Raw genomic sequence first — 15,050 nt, 5'->3', positions numbered from 1 at the left:
AACTTTTAAGACTATTATAATTTCAGTAACAACTATTTATTTCAAATTTCGTTTTATAGTTCCAGTGTTACCACATGTAACGTTGGCTGGGACGACTGGTACCTGAGCTCACGTTACCGCAGTCAGTACCGACCCGGTGCAGCCTCAGGGCCGTGGCACTAGCCGGCTCACACTTAGCCTAGCTTATTAGCTTAGCTCCTTAGCCTCAGCTAACTGGGAAGCTTCGACGTAGGTGGGAGCGTTTCAGCGGCCGGTCTGCATTCGCCCACCTCTTTGTCCATATATGGATTATCCGGGTAAAGGAGGAGTTGGACCCTGCCAAGATGGCAACGGCTGAGCCGCTGCGGAACTGCCCTATTTGCGCTTCAAAACCGGCCTGCAGAAACCAATGGGTGACGTCACGGACGCCAAGTCCATGTTTATATACAGTCTATGGGTAATACACACTGAAAAATGCTGGATGTAGTGTATTTTGTAGTCCATCTTGGAAGATTTGTAGTTTCACCACGGCAGACACATGTCCACTGAATGGCACATATCTCAAAATGTATTGTTCTTAATATGATGATTTTATAGAATATGTTGAATTGCTGTAGGTTAAGTACCAACAGAGTAGAAAGTAGTTAAAATCAGCTAAACTTGTAAACACCAGCAGCAGTAAATTGTAACATGCTCATGAATGTAAAAATAATATTATTAAAATTAGGATAACATGAGACTTTATTAATCCACCTCACAAATGTGTCGGTGTGGAGAGGAGTTCCCTTTTTCATGCATGAAAGCTCATAGTGATGATTGCATGACGTATTGCTCTACAGAACTAAAATATCACATTTTTCATCACACTGCATGTGTAGTCTGCCTTGTGTAAAGCATTTTGATTGTGTGTGTGTGTGTTTAGCAATTATGAACATAAATGTAATAGTGCAGGGCAAACATAAATCAGCACATCTGATGTTTCATTATTGTGGGCCCAAATATTAGTTATTTTTATGCAAACAATCCCTCTGTAAAGCCATATTGTTCATACATTGTTGTGCATCCAACAATATCAGATCCTGGATATTGGTCTTGAGGGAAGTTGAGTTTGAATGGAATTGATTTATCATATTTATATGACCATTCTTGTCTACTTTTAAACTTTGTTTTACTAGATTGCAGTATTTTTGTGAGTGTGTTATGCAGTATAAAATATACTAACCACACTAAAAAAAATGACAGAGCAGTGGTGAGATAGAGGTTGAGGTTGACACAGAAAGTGCCAACTCCTCCCAAAGTGAAGATAGATTTGTGAGCATGTTGACGAGAGCACATGAGGGAGACAACAAGAGCCAAACTCAAATGACTCAGTGCCACCTCAGGAATGTGCGCCTGCTCCTGAGATAGTTGACCTAGATCCCATTGAAGAGAAAGACTTCCCTGGTTTGTTACATAATTGAACATTACATCAATTATTTCAATTACTTGTTTTTTCATTTTAATTGACCCAGTATTAATTAAAACATTTTAAAAACTACTTTTAGAATGGCCAAAACTCCCAGAGATTCAAAAAAGACATTTTAAATCAGCACGAACTGGAAAATCTTTAAGTCTTACCATGGATCTTGGAGATCAGTGGACAGGGAAAGGGCCCACTTTTCTTTTTATAAGATGTCAAACGTTGAGTGGGAACCATCACCTTACCGTGGTGGAGGGGTTTGTGTGTCCCTATGAACCTGAGGGCTGTGTTGTCTGGAGCCTAGTGCTCCTGGTAGGGTTTCCCATGGCAGAGTGGTCTCAGGCGAGGGGCCAGACTAAGTATGGTTCAACACAGACACCATGGACAACAAAGGAAGAGGAAAAGGGACCCAGCCCGGAGGAAGCCCGGGGCCCCCGTCTGGAGTTAGGCCCAGGCGGCGGGCTCGTCGGCGAGCGCCTAGTGGCCGGGTTTGTCACGGAGCCCGGCCGGGCACAGCCCGAAAAAGCTACGTGGCACCTACCTCCTCTCCATTCTGTGGGCCCACCACTCATAGGAAGAACCGCTGGGGTCGGGTGCGCTTTACCCCGGTGGACAAAAGGGTCGCCTCCCTACGCCTTCGGGTGGTGGGGGGGGAAAACTCTGACTGTTGTTTGTGCATATGCACCAAACAGGAGTTCAGAGTATTCTGCCTTTTTGGAGACCCTGAATGGAGTCCTGCAAAGGACCCCAGTAGGGGACTCCGTTGTTCTGGTGGGAGACTTCAACGCCCACGTGGGCAATGATGGAGACACCTGGAGAGGCGTGATTGGGAAGAACGGCCTCCCTGATCGGAACCCAAGTGGTTGTTTGTTATTAGACTTCTGTGCTAGCCATGGTTTGTCTATAATGAACACCATGTTCGAACATAAGGATGCTCATAAGTGTACATGGTACCAGAGCACCCTAGGCCAAAGGTCGATGATCGATTTTGTGATCGTTTCATCTGATCTGAGGCCGCATGTTTTGGACACTCGGGTGAAGAGAGGGGCGGAGCTGTCAACTGATCATCATCTGGTGGTGAGTTGGATCCGGGGGTGGGGGAAGACTCTGGATAGACCTGGTAAGCCCAAACGTGTAGTGCGGGTGAACTGGGAACGTCTGGAGGAGGCCCCCATCCAGGAGATTTTCAACTCACACCTCCGGCGGAGCTTTTCTGGCATTCCTGTGGAGGTTGGGGGCATTGAACCCGAGTGGGAAATGTTCAAAGCTTCCATTGGTGAAGCTGCGGCGGTGAGCTGTGGTCTCAAGGTCTTAGGTGCCTCAAGGGGCGGTAACCCTCGAACTCCGTGGTGGACACCGGTGGTCAGGGAAGCTGTCCAACTGAAGAAGGAGTCCTTTAGGGATATGTTATCCCAGTGGACTCCGGAAGCAGTTGCAAGGTACCGACGGGCCCGAAGGGCTGCAGCCTCTGCCGTGCCAGAGGCAAAACAGCGGATGTGGGAGAAGTTCGGAGAAGTCATGGAGAAGGACTTTAGGTCGGCACCAAGATGCTTCTGGAAAACCATTCGACATCTCAGGAGGGGGAAACGGGGAACCATCCACGCTGTGTACAGTAAGGATGGGACACTGTTGACCTCAACTGAGGAGGTAATCAGGCGGTGGAAGGAGCATTTTGAGGAACTCCTGAATCCGACTAACACGCCCTCTATGGTAGAGGCAGAGCTGGAGGCTGATGGAGGATCATCGTCAATTTCCCTGGCGGAGGTCACTGTGGTAGTCAAACAACTTCACAGTGGCAAAGCCCCGGGGGTTGATGAGATCCGCCCAGAAATGTTGAAAGCTTTGGGTGTGGAGGGGCTGTCTTGGTTGACACGTCTCTCCAACATTGCGTGGAGGTCGGGTACAGTGCCAAACGATTGGCAGACCGGGGTGGTGGTTCCCCTGTTCAAAAAGGGGGACCAGAGAGTGTGTGCCAATTACAGGGGTATCACACTTCTCAGCCTCCCGGGTAAAGTCTACTCCAAGGTGCTGGAAAGGAGGGTTCGGCCAAAAGTCGAACCTCAGATTGAAGAGGAACAATGTGGATTCTGTCCTGGACGTGGAACAACGGACCAGCTCTTTACCCTTGCAAGGATCCTGGAGGGGTCCTGGGAGTATGCCCATCCAGCCTACATGTGCTTTGTGGATTTGGAGAAGGCGTATGACCGGGTCCCCCGGGAGATACTGTGGGAGGTGCTGAGGGAGTATGGGGTGAGGGGGTCACTTCTTGGGGCCATCCAATCCCTGTATACTCAAAACAATAGCTGTGTCCGGGTTCTCGGCAGTAAGTCGGAGGTGTTCCCGGTAGGGGTTGGTCTCCGCCAGGGGTGCGCTTTGACACCAATCCTGTTTGTGATATTCATGGACAGGATATCGAGGCGTAGTCGTGGTGGGGTGGGGTTGCAGCTCGGTGGCCTGGGGATCTCATCACTGCTTTTTGCAGATGATGTGGTCCTGATGGCACCATCGGTCTGTGATCTTCAGCACTCACTGGATCAGTTCGCAGCCGAGTGTGGAGCGGTTGGGATGAGAATCAGCACCTCAAAGTCTGAGGCCATGGTTCTCAGCAGGAAACCGGTGGATTGTCTACTCCGGGTAGGGAATGAGCCCTTACCTCAAGTAAAGGAGTTTAAGTACCTCGGGGTCTTGTTTGCGAGTGAGGGGACAATGGAGCGTGAGAATGGCCGTAGAATTGGAGCAGCGGGGGCGAGTACAAGCGGCCGAAATGGGTTTCCTTAGAAAGGTGGCTGGTGTCTCCCTTAGAGATAGGGTGAGAAGCTCAGTCATCCGTGAGGAGCTCGGAGTAGAGCCGCTGCTCCTTTGCGTAGAAAGGAGCCAGTTGAGGTGGTTCTGGCATCTGGTAAGGATGCCCCCTGGGCGCCTCCCCTGGGAGGTGTTCCAGGCACGTCCAGCTGGAAAGAGACCTCGGGGTAGACCCAGGACTAGGTGGAGAGATTATATCTCCACACTGGCCTGGGAACGCCTCGGGATCCGCCAGTCAGACCTGGTTAATGTGGCCAGGGAAAGGGAAGTTTGGGGCCCCCTACTGAAGCTGCTGCCCCCGCGACCTGACCACGGATAAGCGGTTGAAGATGAGATGAGATGAGATGAAACGTTGAGTGGGCTTGCCCCATGACATGCACACCTAAGGGTAAATTGCTTACACATACAAGACTAAAGATAAAATACATACATATATTTACAATTTTCACTTCATTGACGTCTGTACCGTGTGTTTTGCCTTTTCAGGAGATCCAGCAATTGTTGATGGTGTGACTCGCCATTTCTTTGCAACCATCATGACAAAAGTTCAGTATGGTTTTGAGATGAATTCTGGTAAGTAAATATTCACTTTGGTGTTTGGTTTGTACCAGTCCCAGGCTGAGAACAGATCTATCTTCCCAGACATTTATGCTTACTCAGAGAATAATAAACTTATTCATAAATCCTAAATGGGAATGTAGCTGCTGTGAACCTTTCAGATTTCTACAGGATCAACCAGAGTATTCAGTGGCTGATTGATATATCTACTAATGCTGTATAACAGGTAAATAGCTATATCCTTTACATAACTATGTATATGCTTTGACTTTTTTCTTTTAATTTAAGTGCCAGGGGGAACTATCCTTTTTGAGGGGGAACAAGATGATCTGATTCCCTCCACTTCTCCCTTTTGGAGAGTGATTTCTTTGTTGTTGCTGGTCAAATGATCGGTCATTCCTTCCTACATGATGGGCCATGCCTAGGTGGACTTAGGCCTGAGCTATCCTGCATGTGCTCTGTGGTGGATCCCCAGAAGAAGCCACAATAGATAATAAGGACTGTGCTGACCTTAATATCCATGAGAAAATCAAATTGGTACGATTGTGGTATTTTGATACAAATTGGGGCTAAAACAATAAAAAAATATCTAATGTCAGGAAAAGAATAATAACAAATATTTTATTATCAATTCATTCAATTTTAAATAATGGTAATTCCACTTTAGATATTTCCACAATCACATCAAGTATTTACAATTTGCACCAGCAGGGGTTGCTAAAGCAGTTCTATTTGACCCCAGCAATTTAAACTGGTGCTGTGCCTCATGCTCATGGCGAGTCCACAGTTGCAGCGGTGACTGGTTGCCCTCAGTGCGTAGTCTGTGGTAGTTCCAGCCATGCTGGAAGAACTGAAGGTGCTTCTGTAGTTGTGGCACAATGCATTTCGTTGTCAGGATAGAGAAGGCCTTCTCTCTCAAGGTTGGTAAAGATGGTGTAGAAGAGATCAAGCACTCCCACATACACATCTCTCAAGAGCCTTTCTATTCTGATGGGTAGAAAGGAAAAACTTTTTATTCTACCTACAATGAACAAAAACACAACATACAGGCAAAATACCTTTACCTAATAATTTCACCTTCTGTTGGTGTATGAAAACACTCCCGTCACTCCCAGTTAAACCTCAATCTAACTACTGAGTAGACTGCAGAGGGCCCAAAGAAAACATAAGAAGTCAATATTTAGAGCCACATTACACCATTGTGCTTCAATAATGTTAAAGGGTCACTGACGCTTTTCTGGACTTGAAAACTAATACAATATCCAACTTCGAACAGTATTCTCCCATTATGCAACACTTTAGGGACATTCACTAATTTTGATAAATGTTTGAATGGAAGATTATGTTACCTTTGGTTATGGACACTCCTGCCAGCAATGTGTGAACTCCTGTTCAGTCCTCTATTAGCTACCATGTAGCGCGCAACGTCAACATTGTCCCCGCCTTTGACCTCACACGTGATGGGACACCATAGGGATCGACAGCTTCCAGAAAGCTTTTAAGGACTGTTGCTGCGCGATTGTTGGTGGCGGCACTAAAGTATACGATCAAACGACTAAAGCCCTCAATAACACCATGCACAACAATACGCCATCTGAAATTGATATGTATAAGATCAGATTAAGATCAGTACCACTACCTACATCATGCAACTCTTTATGTGCAAGTTCGGGCCAGATTTACAGAGAGCATACTGTATATGTCTATATGAACACGACTTCTTTATCTGAAATCTTTAAAATGAATAAAACCTGTTCCCTCTGTTATACATAAATAAAAATCCTGATATACTTCTAGGGTTACCGCTTCTTTGTATTTAATTCCAGCTCACGAAATCCACACCCAACCACACACACAGCAAAGTGAATCTATACATGGTTCTGGTGTTTAAAAATAGCCTTTGAGGCCAGCTGCATGTTGTAGAGTTTTTCAGTCGCAAAGTATTTGGTCACTGACATTTTCTGTTTTTAGCACTGAACTCCAGCAAATTAGATTTCAAGAAGACAATGGCTGAGGTTAAACTGTTGAACTGACAAGCTTTAATTTGGAAATGTTGACATCAATACTGGGTGCACAGTGTGGGAGCCGTAGCCCTTTTAGCCACTGTCAGACTGTATTTACACAGATTACAATTTTTAAGTTTACGTTTTTTAGATACCTTATCAGCTTGTGTTTTCCATCGATGTGCCATAAACTGTTCGGTGCTCTAACAGAGTACTTCCTGCGCCTTCTTGGGTTCAGCTGAAGGGTGCGCATCAACACACCACGCGTCGCATGGATTCCTGGACATGCTGTCGTATAAAATGCCAAACAATGCACAAATATCGTGTACTGAAAGACAAACAAAGCATTCCCCAATCTGTCAGTACATTCACAAATCCAGATAAAATCCAGACTAGCACTTAATAAAGCAGCTTCCCCACATTGTGAGTAAATCAGCAAGTAGGCCAAATCCCAACATAAAATAATCCCCGAACATATGAATCGGTTATGATTACAATTCCTTACTTTGTATGCGTATGCCTTGTGCATTCAGGTGCCCAACCATTATTTTGTATCCAGACATGGGATGCAGCTGCAGAATTTTTGTTCTCTTCTATTGGAGTTAATAGATCGTGGACTCTGATGATCAAAAATAACAAGAAAAAAGTCACAAGAGACAAGAAAGGAAATTCTCACAGTTAAAACAAAACACATGTTGCTCTGTCATTAGCTGCAGTGTAAGGTTTAGATTATTTAAAACGGTGTCATCTAAAATAAACCTCATTCCTGTGTTTAGTCTAAACCCAGCAGCTGTGTCCTGTAGAATACAGGTAACCTAAATGCCTCATCAGTTTATTCATTTTATTCATAATTTAAGCTAAAAATTTTCATATTGTATGCATTTATGAAGGCAACATTTTCACACATGTCAAACTAATGCAATTGTGTTGAAATGTCATATCTGACTGTTCACTTTTTACTCCAGATATAGGGTTACAGATTATCTGAAAAATGTGCACCTAACGTTACACTATAAAAGATAAACACAGTATATCTTCCAGTGGTATTTGTAGATAAGGAAAGCAACGTTACCATCAATAACAGTAGCTAGCTTAATATGTATAAAACGTTCTCATGGTGTGTTCAAGTACCGCCTCCTGGGGCTTGTACTACAAAGTGAGTTCAACATTGCCACGATATGTTTTCGTTATCTGGTTTGACTTAAGCTAACATTTAACAACCTGAGTAACCTGACTCTGGATATAACAAGATCAACCTTGTGTTTTCATATCCATTTATGAGCATATTCATGTGGAAGAGGCGGAGTCATTAATTACAAGTGACAAAGTCAGGGCTATGGATAAAGTTTTAATATAATAAAAAAGAAACGCTGATATGTGACATGTAAAAAGGAGATTCTAAAAAGTGAAATGAAAATGATATGATCAAATAACTAAAACAGAAAAGTACCACTCAAAATATATATAAAAAAAATAATTAAAGTCAACCTGAAAATATAACGAAATTAGCACAGGAATTTATCAAGTGAATATTTGTGCCCTTTTGTCAGTCCTTTTTAGTCTGCCACTATAATCAAAGCCTCACATAACTAGGTTATCTATCCATTTATTCATTCATTCTTCTATCAATCCATTCATTTAACGTCATGATTCATGTGTTGGTCGGTGGTGAAACAGTTTGTGACACAGCGCTTTCTCTTACTTTCACCAGCAGAAGTACTCATCGAGAATTGTGATTGGTCGAGTGCTCACCGCATTTTATTTCACGAACAGCTGCAAGCTCAGTACTGTTGGGTTTTTTCACCGCGCTTCGTCATGGACAGAAGAGAAGAGAAGCTACGATAGATGGACCAACGACCAAGTGCAGGCTCTGCTGAGCATTTTCTCTGGGGGTGCAATGATTATGTTTTCAATGCAGTTCTCTGAATCGACATTTAGGGAATTATTACGCTACTTTAAAAAGTGACAGCAGCAGTAAATAAGAAAATAAAATGTTATTTTACGCATTATGGTAAAAAACAACAACAACAACTCATCAACTGCTTTTCCATACGTCGCTGGCCTGATTTGCATAATCTTCCTGGGACTTCAGGCCGCTGTGGAAATGCAGAAAACAATGGGCCAAAGGATCCTTTTAGTAGTTCCTGGTACTTTTGGTGGAAACGCAGCTTAGATCGTCCAGAATTATGACTCTGGTTTTCAGTGATCTGATTGGTCAGTAGTTGGACTGGTGTCTGGCTTTGATCTCTTATCTCAAACTTGACCTGTTCCGTAGCAGTTTAGCCATTCAGCACAAGTTACCTTTGTGATTTAAAGCAGAAGAGTACCAATTTCGTAACCTGAATTACCACGAAAACCAAAAATCCTACTTCAGAGTACAAGCCTCTGCTCCAGTCTCTTTATCAGTCCGCCCTCTCACTGGCATTAGTTTCATTAAATTTAGAAGGAGAAATGGTGGCTAAAGCTGCCAAGAAAAAGGCTGTGAGACCAAAGAAGGTCGGTCCCAGCGTCACTGAACTCATCATTAGAGCCGTGTCCTCGTCCAAGGAGCGGAGCGGCGTGTCAGCAGCCACCCTCAGGAAGGCTCTGGCTGCCGGAGGCTACCATGTGAAGAAGAACAAGGCTCGTGTTAATACCGCTATCAAGAGCCTGGTGGCCAAGCGAACCCTGGTCCAGACCAAAGGAACCGGGGCCTCCGGTTACTTCAAAATAAACAAGAAAGCTAAGCCCAGGGCCAAGAAGCTGGTTAAGAAGGCCGCTCGCAAAGCCAAGAAGCACACTGCCAAGAAACGTACAGCGGCCAAAAAGCCCAAGTCAGTGGCAGCCAAGAAGCGAGCAGGTGCTAAAAAGTCCCAGAAGAAAGTGAAGAAAGCTGCAGCGGGCAAAAAGCAGCCAAGAACCCCAAGAAGGCCACGAAGAGCCCCAAGAAAGTTGTGAAGAAGGCCCCTGCAGCTATGAAAGCCCCTGTGAAGAAGGTAGCCAACCCAAAGTGAAGAAGGCCGCAGCCAAGAAGAACCAGTGAGCTGTCCTCACTGTGAAACATATTCCTGCTTAAAGGCTCTTTCAGAAGTGATGACAATAAAACACAATTTAGTTTGATATTCTGTGTGTATTTATTGAATAACCAGCAACCAAAGGAGGCTGAAACGGCTTTACCTTCCTTGGAGAAGAACAAACAATTAGAATTAAGTTCATTGGTGTTGTCAGGTAGAATTCTGTATCTCTAACAATAAAAATACGTCAAAGGGGGGCCAGCCGACTGACTTTTCCACCAATTACAGATCCGATAGATATGCTCTGCAGTATCTGCTGGTGACATGATCAATCAATTTTTATTTGTTTAGCTCCAAACCACAACATCCACTGTCTCAGGGGATTTTACCCAGAAAGGTTGAGATCTCCTAATATTACAGAGAAAACCCAACATTTCTCACAATGAGCAAGCACTCTATCACATCATCAAAGTGTTTTTCTTTTTTGAGCTAGTTAGAGGTGGATAAGGTAAACCTGCAAGACAGAGGAATGTCACCTATCATGGAGCATTAGCAAACTTTTCTACAAGGCCATGGCGTTCCACATAATACAAATGTTTTGATACATTTTCATCAACAAGGTTTTTAGATGACCGACGAATATGGAGTTTCTGTGATTAATCCTCTAGGAGGAGGTAGTTCAAGTATAATGTGAGAAAAAGAACGAAATGCACCTAATATGCATGCAAAATTCAAAATGGCGGACATTTCCTGGTGGGTGGAGGTAATGGCGCCCATAGGCAATATTGTAGGTCCTGACATGATACAAGTTCCTAATGAATACAAATCCATTGACAACTTTCATCAACAAGGTCTTTAGATGACAGTCAGCAAATATAGATTTGCTGTGATTAATCCTCTAGGAAGAGTTAAAAAACTTAGCAAAATGTGGCATATTTGCAGGCTAAATTCAAAATAGACAACTTCCCGTTGAGTGCAGGTAATAGCGCCCAGAGACTTTTTTGTAGGTCCTAACATGATACATGTGCCTACAAAATTTTGTTCATCTCCATCAAATTTAAAGGTGATGGCCTTGAATTTTATAGGGGGGGCGCTCTCGAGTCAATTTGCCACAATTAGACTAAAGACACATTTCAGATATCAAGATTTGCCACCCTTAACATGTCTACCCAGTGTCATGAGACACAAACCACCCCAAGTCCTTCAAACACATATTTGTATTTGATGCCGAACAATACGTCGCTACGTATTGAGGTGGATCTGTTGAACCTGCAAGGCAGAGTACATAAAAGTACAAAACTTGTAACTTCCTGTTGCCAGTAGGTTGCACTTTAACTGTGGATCGATATTGACATGCCAATGTGTTGCAGGTGGGACTGTTATTATTCCTCAGAAATTTGGTGAAGATATGACCCAATATTTGGAGTTAGGACATTCTGATTTTTCATGGCGGCAAATAGAAATTTGCTGCCACGCCACAAAGAGGGTGTCAGACGAAGGGAACTGATTTCTCTACATCACATGTTAAAATTGTTTTAGCTTTTCTGAGCAATTTAGGAGGATCTGGTCAACCTGCAAGGCAGAGGACGTAAAAGTATAGAACATGTAACTTCCTGTTCCCAGCAGGCAGTTATCATGCCTAAGAAATTTGGGTCAGATCGAACCATATACCTTCGATTACAAGTAACGATTACAGCCACATTTTTGCCACGTAACGCGGCAAAGGCGTGTGACGTACACTCAAGCCTTTGATAACTTTCATCCTACTGGCATTTAGATGAAACACACCAAATTTGAAGTTCCCTTTGACTTTGTCAATGGAGCTTGGGCCCTAAAAATAATAAAAATCCTTACAGAAACAATAGGGCGTTGCAGCGGAGGTGCTCGGGCTTTAATAATAACGACTGATTCGGATCATGCAGATCTGGATTCAGAGATACACTAGGAGAGAGAAAACACAGAGTTAAGCGGGGCATACACTGTGCGATTTAAGGCCGTTTTTCTCCCATTTCTGAGTCCTATGACTCTTTGACAATTTTCAGCTTCATCGTGCAACATTTGCCATGCAGTGTAGAGGGGGGAGCGAGCAGCTATTAATTGCTTGCGACCTGCCGTCAGACGTCCCGATAAATTTCTGATATGTTGGTTCAGCCTACTACTGCCTCTCGCACAGTTGAAGCAGAGCCACGTGATTCCCAAAACTCTGTGCCTTTTTTTCCCAACTGCGCATACGCAGTGGCAGGTGGTGACGGCATGGCAGCAAGACGAGTGATATGGACAGATGATATGGAGGCCAGGCTGGTGGAGGTGTAGCAACAGAATACCAGCCTCTTCGATGTTTCCTCCTCCTTATAACAACCGATATGCTAAAGAGAAACATTGGCAGGAAATAGCATCTGCGCTTCAGCTGCCTGGTAATATTTTTGTTCGGATTTAGCTAACTAGCTTGTTTGTTTATCCTTATGATGTGTGTGTGTGCCTTCACAGGCTTGTGCGTGTGAAAAGGGGAGGAGGAACAAGATGGCGGATGTGACTTGGGAAGTCACGTTGTGCAAGAGAAAGGTGGGGCGTGAGACCTCAAGTTAAATGACGGCTACCTTTACATATGAGGACACACCTGTACCGACCCTGAGCCAGCGCTGTTTTGTAACTGGACAGGGTGTGCTGCAGGCTTGGGTTTGCGGCATTGCAGAGATGGCAGTTTTCGTCATAGCCATACCACAGACTCAGGTTGCTGGGGCTAGGGAGAGTGTCGTAGGGGGCCCTGATCAAGCCTGGCTTGAGGCATCTTCCACACGTCAGCCCATTTTATGGTCCTATCGACCACTCCCTCCTGCCACTGGCTGAGCGCTCTGATCTTATAATGCTCCTCCTCTGTCCTGACCACCTCTGAGATCACCAGTTCTTTCCTCTCCTTCCTTGTGGCTTTTGACCAAAACTTGGGGACTGTTCCCCACCCCAGGCCAGCTTTCCCTTACTGTGTCCTGCCAACAATCTCACGGTGGCTTAGCCTGCTGATGGCCTGGTCGACTGCTCTGTCAGCTCTCCACTCACCATTGCAATGCACTCAAGTTGATGCCAACCAGTTGTAGTCTTCTGTGTTGTGTAGCAGACTTTGAAACTGCTAAAATAGTTGGACACCAGGTTTTGGATGCAGGTTGGGATGTGGAAGAACTCAAGGGCAAAGGTGATGAGCTTGTGTTGGACGGGGCCATAAGCATTTTCCAGATCCAGCCAGACAACGTGGAGGTCAAATTTTACTATTATCTCTGATGGTTGAGTGTTCCACGCAGCCTGGGAATCCTGGGATGCCTGCCTTCTGGCAGCTGGTGTCGATGTATTTGTTTTCGAGGAGATAGCTGGTCACTCGTTTCGCCATCACTGAGAAGAAGATTTTCCCTTCCACGTTCAGTAGGGCAATTCCTCTAAACTGGTTGATGTTGCGGGAATCCTGTTCTTTTGGGATGAATGTGGAAACTGCTCTTGTCCACTCCGATGGGATGGCTTGAGTCTTCCAGGCAACTCTCATCAGGTTTGTAATGGAAAATTTTAACCTTCTTATGTATGTCTGTACTTAGGCATTTGAACATATCAAAGAACATGATGTACCAGACAGTTGTTATCTGTAAGTTTCACTTCTGCAGTAGAGAACAAACAATGCCTTGTATGGAAACCTTCAGTGTGAAGCGATAACCAACTTGTTACAAACATTTGGTTCACACCTACGCATGCAACGCCCTCCTGAAAGTATCCTCCTCACCAGCATTCTGCAGAGATCTCACCCAGCATCACGTTGTGGATGTTCAATTTCAATTCAATTCAATTTTATTTGACCAGACTGATATTTATAATTAAAAAATACAATTATGTTATTATTAGTGATGATGATAATAATAATAATAATAACAATAATAATGACGGGTTTGGGTCCTGCAGCTCTGGGGTCAGAGATACACTAGGAGAGAAAGAAGACACAAACAGGGTTAGTGACATGTAAACATATCGGGGGATGGAGGGGTTTTATAACAGTTGCCTTAATTTCTACCAGACTGATACTTATAATAAGTGAAAACTGACACTTATAAATGCAATGATGTTATTAATAATAATAATAGTAATAATAATGACGGGTTTGGATCCTGCAGTTCTGGGGTCAGATCTACTAGGAGAGAGAGAAAACAGAGTTAGTGACATGTAATGTAGATACATGGGGGCAGAGAGAGAGAGAAAAAAAGAGGGAGAAGGAGAGAGAGAGAGAGAGAGGGGGAGGGAGAAGAAGAGAGCGGGACAGGGAGAGAGATGCTCATCATATAAGTTCCCCCAGCAGTCTAGGCCTATAGCAGCATAACAAAGAAATGGTTTATTAAACAACTGAGCAGCTCCAACTATAAGCTTTATCAAACAGGAAGTTTAACTTTAAATGTAGAGAGGGTATCTGCCTCCCTGACACAAACTGGGAGCTGGTTCCAGAGGAGAGGAGCCTGGTGGCTGAAGGCTCTGCCTCCCATTCTACTTTTACAGACTCTGGGAACCACAAGTAGTCCTGCATTTAGAGAGCAAAGTGAACTATTGGGATAATATGAAACTATGAGCTCTGTAAGATATGATGGAGCTTGATTATTAAGGGCTTTGTAGGTTAGGAGCAGGATTTATATGAATTCTATTCTGAATTTTACAGGAAGCCAATGCAGAGATTCTAACACTGGAGAAATATGATCTCCTTTTCTAGTTCCTGTCAGAACTCGTGCTGCGGCATTTTGGATTAAGGCTTTTCACAGACTTATTGGGGCATCCTAGCAGTAATGAATTACAATAGTCCAGTCTACAAATGAATGGACTAGTTTTTCAGCATCCTTTTGAGATAGGATGTTTCTAATGTTCTTGATATTGGGAAGGTGAAAGAAGGCTGTCTGTCAACCAGACCTTTATGTCTTTGAGATAGTCCTGAAGTTTGTCTACCTGATTAGTTTTGTTGTGCATCGGTTGGGGGTAATTTGGTTATCAGCAATAATTTATAATTATGAAAGAAAATAATGAATTATGAAAATCAATAGAGCTTATTAATCAATGTTAATAGCAACGGGGCACCACCCAGAAACTGGGACCAATAACCAAGACCCACACAAGCAAGTGTGTGTGTGTATGTGTGTGTGTGTGTGTGTGCGCGAGCGTGTGTGTATGTGTGAGCGTGTGAGCATTTGCGTGTGTGTGAGCGAGTGTGTGCACAGGCGTGTGCCCGTGAAAGGGGGAGGAGGA

At 44.1% G+C, this 15,050-nt stretch overlaps 1 pseudogene; it reads left to right on the top strand.

The window, feature by feature from the left end:
• The first annotated feature begins 8,612 nt into the window (after positions 1–8,612).
• On the top strand, positions 8,613–9,900 carry LOC118285765 (annotated as a pseudogene).
• The last annotated feature ends 5,150 nt before the right edge of the window (positions 9,901–15,050 follow it).

The sequence above is a fragment of the Scophthalmus maximus genome, chromosome 15 (assembly GCF_022379125.1).
Source record: "Scophthalmus maximus strain ysfricsl-2021 chromosome 15, ASM2237912v1, whole genome shotgun sequence".
Classification (NCBI taxonomy): domain Eukaryota; kingdom Metazoa; phylum Chordata; class Actinopteri; order Pleuronectiformes; family Scophthalmidae; genus Scophthalmus; species Scophthalmus maximus.
The sequence above is the reverse complement of the archived record's forward strand: the minus strand, read 5'-3'. Positions and strand labels throughout refer to the sequence as shown.